The 8,667-nt window shown below is 43.1% G+C and overlaps 1 long non-coding RNA gene across 1 annotated transcript in view; it reads right to left on the reverse strand.

Annotated features, from left to right (window-relative positions):
• Window positions 1-1,821, reverse strand: part of LOC310833966 — a 148,724-nt gene extending 146,903 nt beyond the window's left edge. The window contains exon 1 of the long non-coding RNA XR_014559022.1: window positions 1,273-1,821. This is a non-coding gene — a long non-coding RNA (uncharacterized lncRNA). The remainder of the gene's footprint in view (window positions 1-1,272) is intronic.
• Window positions 1,822-8,667: the final 6,846 nt, after the last annotated feature.

Below are 8,667 nucleotides of genomic sequence, written 5' to 3' on the forward strand. Positions count from 1 at the left end.
TAAAATATTTCCTTTTCACTAACAAATATTTAAAGTTGTTTTAAATATGCTACTTCTATGAACATGCTATTTGAGCTAATTACATTACTGTAAATTCACCTCTTAAATAATTGCTAAACCTCAAGAAATGCTTTCAATAATTGACTGAGTTTCCATAAGGAAAAAAAAATGGTGTTATTAAATCTAAATTAAATGCACATTGGAGGCACTTAACTTAAAGTGTTAAAATGCCAAACATTCTCACGCAGATAAGAGAAGTCATTGGAATTAATGGCAGTCAGAAGCCTTTTAGCCATGCCATTTATAGTTCCTCCTAGTCATAGTCATATTTTCATTAATCTGCCAGAATTCTCATTCACAGATCAGCAAATGGCTATGGAATCTGGCCTTCGGTGCTGAAATACAGTTTCAACTTGGGTTTCCACAGGAAGGGCAAGCCTATGCATTCATCACTTGGGCAATCCATGGTAATGAATGGAGATTTCCTTGTTGCCAGTGGAGCTAGGCGCATGCTGCGAGGAACTGTTGCAGTTGGGGGAAATGGTTCTAACATAGGTTACACCAGTTAGGAAAGAGGAAATAAGATACATTTGCAAGGCTATCTCTCCCACCCTCCACCCCCCCAAAAAAAACCCTCAAAAGGGCATGCTGCAACATGATGTGTTTCTAACATTCCAGTTTCCCCCCTTCCATTTCAATAGAGGTGTGCACTGCATTAGGAAGTTGTCTAGTATATTGCATGTTATTTAAAACTAGTCTTGCTGTTTTCCTACATGTGCTGGATGCTATGCAGCCCACGATAAGCACATATATGTGCCATTGATTTCAAGGACAGATGCATATGCTTCATTAGGACATAAGACACTGCCTAATGCTGAGTCAGACCCTTGCTATACATAGACAATCATTGTCTCACAGTGGCTCCCTGTGGTCTCCTGGAGAGATCTTTCCTAGCAAGGGATGTTGTGAGCAGTGGTGCTCACACAATGCACGCTGCTCTCTGCCCTCTAGAATCCATGGAGTGAAAGGAATAGCTTGAGGAATAGCCCTAGACTCCTGTGCCAATACCACATTCCCTCAGCCATGCCCCAAGGAAGTATCCGGGCTCTTGTGGGACAGAGGAAAGGTGAAGGGTGCTTGAGCCTTGGAGCATTTGATCACCCCCTTTCAGGGATGGGACCTCATAACATGCTATGCAGACACTCTCTCATTGAGCCAAGGCTCGTCCCTCATTTTCTCCTATTGAATTAAATGGGATATTAATGTGCTTACCTTTTGCTGGCTCATGCTGGAGAGCCGGTGTGGTGTAGTGGTTAAGAGCGGTGGACTCGTAATCTGGTGAACCGGGTTTGTGTCTCCGCTCCTCCACATGCAGCTGCTGGGTGACCTTGGGCTAGTCACACTTCTCTGAAGTCTCTCAGCCCCACTCACTTCACAGAGTGTTTGTTGTGGGGGAGGAAGGGAAAGGAGATTGTTAGCCGCTTTGAGACTCCTTAGGGTAGTGATAAAGCGTGATATCAAATCCAAACTCCTCCTCTTCTTCATGTCATTTGTGCATTGCTTCTTCCAAACAGATCATAGCTGTAATTTGTCTTGCTGGGACTTTTGCACAGATTCCCATTACACCTTGGCCAAATTTCAGTCTACAGAGTTTCCTTTCTTCCACTGATATCTCAGTTCATGGAATTATTAGCTCACTGGCCTTCCTGTGCTCTGGCATGGCAATGTGATAATTAAAGTGAAGTAAAAGTGTTGTTCCCATTTTTACACAAATGAGTGCAGTCCAGTCCTCTGAACAATTGCTTGGAGTTGCTCCGACTGAAATCAGTTGGACCTGTGAGTAAACACACATAACTTGGATTAATGGGAATTGTTCAGTCAACAGTGGAAATTCCTCATACCGGGGTCCAAGACCATGTAAAGTGTGTGGCACCATAGAGGCATGAACAAACAGTAGATAAGCAAGTGGCAACAAATAATGTCGAGAGATGCTGGGCATGAAGAGAGAGAGAGAGCTGTTGCTTCAACAAGGATCAGGCAGAAACTGAGATTCAAATTATGTATGCCTATTTAAATGGGTTTAAACTGTCCTAAAACCCTGGCCTACCTGATGGCAAGTCAGTACGTCAAGCCCAAAATCCAAGGTCTGGGAGTCAAGTCACACCAGCAATGTCCACAAAATGCAGTCCTGGGTCAAGCCAAGTCTGGATACAATCCACGGTCAAACCCAAAGCACAGTCCCACAGAGGTCCAGGCCACCCAAGCCGAGGCCTATCAACATGGGCAGTTGAGCAGACACAGCACCTCAGCTCTCCTTCCCTTTTGTACTTTGCCTGCTGATTGCAGCACCTGGGCTTGATGAGGCAGGTGACCTCCACCTGTTTCAAGCCTACTCCAGCTGAGTAATCTCCTCCCAGAGCTGACGAGCTCCACCTGGCCAGCTAGGGAGCTGGGCTGTGGGTCCTTGCCTGCCTCAGCCTTCTAGCCTCTTGCTGCTCCCTATGCCTCAGAGCCTGTCATGTTCGTGGAGACAGGGGCCCCTCTGACTCTGATGATGGGTCTTGCTGCTCTGGCTCCAGTGCACTCATCTCCATTCCCTCGCCATTCTCCATCACCCCGGGAGTACTTCCTTCCCCATCCCCAGCTTGCCCCAGTCCTGGCTACATGCCTCACTGGGATCCTCTTCCTCCTCCCCATCATCCTGCCAGTTCATGATGCAAACTAATAGTGTCTGGTGTACAGGTGAACAGAATGGGAAGAATTCACACACCTCACAACTCTGGGTAGTAGGAACTATCCTTTAAAATAAAACCAAACCTCAGTGTTTCAAGGCTAAAAGAAACTTTTTTACAAGTTCTGAATAGCCAATTCATTACACTCCACTTGAGGGTGAGAAATGCAACACAGTAGACACTAGAGGGAGATGTTCTTCACATATTATTGAAACGTTAAGCAGTGCTGCTCTAAAAAGCAAAATCTGAGCTAGAGGGAATCTGCAGCTCAGCTTTCACCCAGGCTTTATTATTAATAAGAAAAATTTCATTTTGCAATACAACACTGCCATGCTATGAAACTTTCTGTGCTCACATTCAGCTCTGACCTGTTCCCACAGCACAGGATGCTAATAGATAATAAACTGAATTATGATCCCAGGTTACTCTAGACCAGTGTTTCCCAACCTTGTGCCTCCAGATGTTTTTGGCCTACAACTCCCATCATCCCTAGCTAGCAAGACCAGTGGTCAGGGATGATGGGAGTTGTAGGCCAAAAACATCTGGAGGCACAAGGTTGGGAAACACTGCTAGACCACACACAGTTTGTATATGACTAATATATGCAGCAGAAGGGATTGCATACTTGAGGTGGTAAACTTGGCGGATTTCTCCATGTAGGTAGCTCTGCAGATGTCACTGCATGGTTTGATAAATAATAATCCAAGAATAGTTGCTCTGCAAAACACCCCATTGCCAGTTTCTTCTCTTTTGAAAAAGGAATGGTCACAGAGAGGTCCCACATTGACCTCCCTGGGCCACCTGACACATGGTAGGTTCTAACGAGGTTGCAAAGCTTAAGAGAGCTCAATCTTCATTCTATCTTTCCATTAGATGGGGAGAACTGTGGAAGCTACAACTAGTAAGCATCAGAGCAGGGGCAGACAACTTGTGCAATAGCATGGGGCACTGAGCTTCAAGGGCACCAGTCTCGGGTGCATGGGCTATCGAGTCAATGATCAACTCCACAACTGAAACCAACAGCACTAACAGCTTGCGTGGCGCGAAATTTGCATTTGCAGATCCTGCTATGCAGATTATCATATTGTATGACCCATAAAAGTCATGTGCCAAAGTCACAAAATTGGATGCAAATGCACACAAAATAAGGTATTCCGAAGTTAAATTAATGGAGAGAGGATGCCAAGGATGCTGGGGCACCTTTGGATTTCCAAAGTGTGGCTCCCTACACACAAATTCCCATGCGCACAATCTGAGGATACACAATTTCTGCTGCGCTCAAAGATGCCTATTTTGCAAAACCAACCATCAGCATTGCATTCATCCCCGTCACCCTATTTCTTACTCCTGAAAGTGATGCATCCTCAGCACGTCCGTATGTGAATCTCTGAGCCTTGAAGTCGGAATAACCTATGCCTGTGTCTCCAGACATGGGTTATTCCAGGCATAGATTGCTCCTGCAGAAGCTGCAAAAGTGTACTTTTCCAAACCATTTAGGGAATTATGTTCCATAAAGCCACATTTTTGTCCCTAACAGAAGCAAAATATAATCTAGGGCAAGGATAGGGGAAGCTTTCGCCCTCCAGATGTTGCTGGACTCCCAACATCCCTGGCCATTGGTTCTCCACACTTGATCTAGGACCACAGTCAAGCACAAGGGTACTCAGCTCTATAATGGATTATAGCCTAGACCAGGGGTCAGCAAACTTTTTCAGCAGGGGGACAGTCCACTGTCCCTCAGACCTTGTGAGGGGGCAGACTATATTTTGGGGGGAAAAGGGGGAAAAACCAAATTCCTATGCCCCACAAATAACTCAGAGATGCATTTTCAATAAAAGCACACATTCTACTCATGTAAAAATACCAGGCAGGCCCTACAAATAACCCAGAGATGCATTTTAAATAAAAGGACACATTCTACTCATGCAAAAACACACTGATTCCCGGACCATCTGTGGGCCAGATTTAGAAGGTGATTGGGCCAGATCCGGCCGCCGAGCCTTAGTTTGCCTACCTATGGCCTAGACAGTTTCTCAATAAATCTGACACCCTCAATAAATCTGATGCCCACATTCCAGCCATACTCTCAAGTATATTCCTGCACACACATACAGAGGACACAGCCTCCCTTGTGCACATATATAGGACACACAGGTGATCTGTGCAGATTATCTAAGGAGGAGGGTTATCACCCCCTTCTCACTCAACAAATGATCAATTTGCTTAATGGGGAGGGGACCTTATGTATCCAATCAGGATGCTGGGCATTAGCATATTTTTGTAAGAACTCCTTCCCCAAATAAACCAGTGGTAGCCAACATGGTACCTTGCAGATGTTGCAGACTAAAACTCCCATCATTCAGGACCATTGGCCACACTGGCTAAGACTGTTAGTCCCAATGTGGTCTACAACATTTGGAGGTCACCACATCGGGTCCCTTTGCTCTAACCCAGTGTTTCTCAACCTGTGGATCTCCAGATTTGTTGGACTACAAGTCCCATCATTCCTAGCCAGCATGACCAGTGGTCAGGGAAGATGGGAGTTGTAGTCCAACAACATCTGGGGACCCACAGGTTGAGAACCGCTGCTCTAACCCAAAGTCAAATGCCACTACATGCTATGTGGAGCCATTCTGTTGGTGGGGCAGAAATTTCAAAAGCATAAGAACAGCTTGGCTCCTGCAGTTGCCACCAAGCCATTATGTATCGAATCTGAGGCTGAGTTCATGCTGTTTCAAATCTCTTCCATTGTACATTCACCTCATGCATCAGATGCTTTGCAAATATCACATTAAATTACTACAAAGATATTGTATTATAGCCGGCTGGGGGAGTTTAGAAGACAACTTTTTAATAAGATAAACCATAACTAAAAAAAAAAAAGAATTTATGAATTTCAAAATTAAATTAGAAAATGTTAACATTTCATTTTTGTTTGTTTTCAGATCCATCACTTGTACTGCTCATGTTCAGCTAAAGCTAACAAAAGCATTGCTTGAGTCTTCCATTTTACTGTTATATAACCTCTCTGTTCATAATACCACTCCTAGTTATATGCCACCTATCAAGTAAAAACTATATCTCCTGCTTTGCTATATAAAATGACATTTTTATTTCTGTCTTTATGTGGTATTTTCAAGCAATAGGCAATCCTCTTGCTTCTGAACAACAACGCCCTTCCCAACCATTTCATTTTTCTACTTAGGAGGAGCACCCTATAAAATATGTCACCGATCAAGCAACCCATGGCCCTCCAAATGCTGTACTCCAACTTCCATCAGTCTCAAGCCACATGGGATAATAGGAGCTGTAGTCCAACAACATCTAGAGGCTGAAAGGTTCCCCATTCTTGCATTTAAAGGGCTGCAGCAATGTAGTGAGGCAATAAGAGGGGTGGATCTGCTACTGGTTAAAACAAAAGGCTTTAAGGACATAAAAACATAACTGTAATGGTTCTAGGGGTTGCTCGTGCGTAAGTTGCCGCCACTCCTGGCTAGGTTACCTGGTTGAACCCTTTCTGTCTGGACAGCCCTTCACTTCGTGGCTGTTTCAGTCGCTGGCAGAATCCGTCAGTGGGCGTTTCTTGAACTTCTTCCAGCAAAGAAGTTCTTTGATGCCAAGTCTCCTCCTACTCTCCCTGCGCGGAAGTCTTCTGCGCAGGGAGGGTGTGGGCAGCGGAGTACGCGTGCTCTCCCCGCTGGTCTCTGGGGAAGAGTCCTGGAACCTTCTCTCTGATTCCCCCATCTGCCCCCCTTCTCCACTGGTGTTACGCTGATTTCCTTCCCCAGCAAATGGGCTGCCTCTCTCCCTACTGGGACCCTCTCCGGCATCCCTCTGGAGCCTTTCCTCCGTCTCTGGCTCCGATGGCAGTTCCCTGACAATAACATAAGGCAAATCGCCCTTCTTGCAATAAACTCACATAAGCTAAAAATGTCTAGGGGTCCAATATGCTTGAGGTTTCTGCTTCTCTGCCACCTGGCCTTACTTTATTTTATACACAATCACAGTGGCTCAAGAGTGTCAGCTACCACAGGTCTATGTAAGTGTCTGGATTTACTACAGTTCAAGGTTACTTTTTATATTCTTTTTTTGAATCAAGAAAATTAATAATTGTTTTGATTTAGACCATGCAACCCTTTGCAATTATATACATATCCTTTTCCGCTTAGTATGTTTTATCATGGACTTAGTCGATCACATAGCTGCAGCCTATAGTTCTTTATTAACAATTGTTATCAACTAATTATTAATTTTATTTTTCAAACCCCTCGTTTTTATTTTTTTTATTTTTCTGTACCTGCCTGTCATTATTAAAATCCACCACACACAGAGAGACATAAGAAGAGCCTACCAGATCAAGCCTGTCTAGTCAAGCGTCCTGGAAATATTGGCCAACCTGCAAGAAGCCCAATTTAAAAGTGTGGCCTTCTTTACTAAGCATCCCTAAGCCCCTGAATAACTTGCACTGCAACCCCTTTACTCTTCTCCTCTTCCTGGAAGAGAATGTGAAGGTATTGCACACATTGTGCTACATGCAGGTAATCAGAGCCATTTGGTTTACAGCAGCACACACCTTTGAGATGCTGAAGGAAAGTTTTAATCTTGCCTAAGAACTTTCATCTAGATGTCATCCAGCACTGGACACTTGGACAAGACAGGCATTCAGATGTCTATGTTTACTTTTTAAAATTAATTTATTTAACATAATGATCACAAAATATAAGCAAAATATAGCAAATACACACATACATATATATTTCAGATCACACATATATAAAAAAGAACAAAAGAGAAAAGAAGAAGAAAAGAAAAAAGAAGAAGAAAAGATAGAGAAAAGAAGAAGAAAAGTTGGAAGAATTTCTTCCAAATTTATTCTACAAATATCTCAATATGAAAATATTAATAAAATTTCATTGATTGACTTCCATCGCTTACGCTTACAGATGTCTACATTTACACTGAACAGAATGGCTTGTAAAGTTTGAAACAGGGATGGAGGGGAAATGGATCCAGTTCACATCTAGAGGTGAACTTTTCACATGTTCTGAAACCATTTTGGGCCAACTCTCAACATTCGCACTTCTCTGAATTTTTGCAACGCATGTCTCCTGCAATGTGATGTGTACAAAAACACATATACCGTACTTGGGCAAAGTGTCCATTAAAACACATACATACAAAAGACGTATTAGGGAAAACTGCTTGGCAAAATATAAGTGTTTGCATTAGGGGAAACTGCAATCAAACCTATGTATGTTAGGGGAAGGTCATATTAAAATGCTGATGAATTATTGTGAGGACTTTTAAAAGAAAAAAACACAAGCTGATGTGGAAATGTGGAGAACTGGATTTAACACTGGAAAAATTAGAAACTGAGGGAAACAAAAATGACAGATTTGCCTTGTTTGAAACGACTTTTTTTTTAAGGGGAGCAGAATGTAGAAAGGGCTGGTGGAGTATTGTGCTGGAATCCATTCTCTGCCTCCACCCACACTTCTGCATTTGGATATTTAGGGATAACCAGAGGCATGTATTGTGTGATCCACTGATTATCTCAAGTAACAGACACAGGTCAATCTTTTTCAGACTCAGGTTACCGCAGGAATCCCTAGGGTAATCACTCCATAAGGTAGTGATCCTTTTCTGTAGTTCTTAAACGCTCTTTCCACTATTCCACTAATTTTAGTGGGCTGTTGAATATATATATATATATATATATATATTTGCTTTCGTAGATTTTCACGGGTACAGGAATGCAGGTTTTGGTGTCCTCGGGTGTCTTCCCGTGTAAAAGTTTTTACTTTTACACGGGAAGACACCCGAGGACACCAAAACCTGCATATATATATATATATATATATATATATATATATATATATAGCAGCCCCTTTTTTCACACTGTTAATAATCTTAGATGCCTGCCCCTCCATATCCA

This window comes from Podarcis gaigeae (genome assembly GCF_964106915.1).
Source record: "Podarcis gaigeae genome assembly, chromosome: 1".
NCBI lineage: Eukaryota > Metazoa > Chordata > Lepidosauria > Squamata > Lacertidae > Podarcis > Podarcis gaigeae.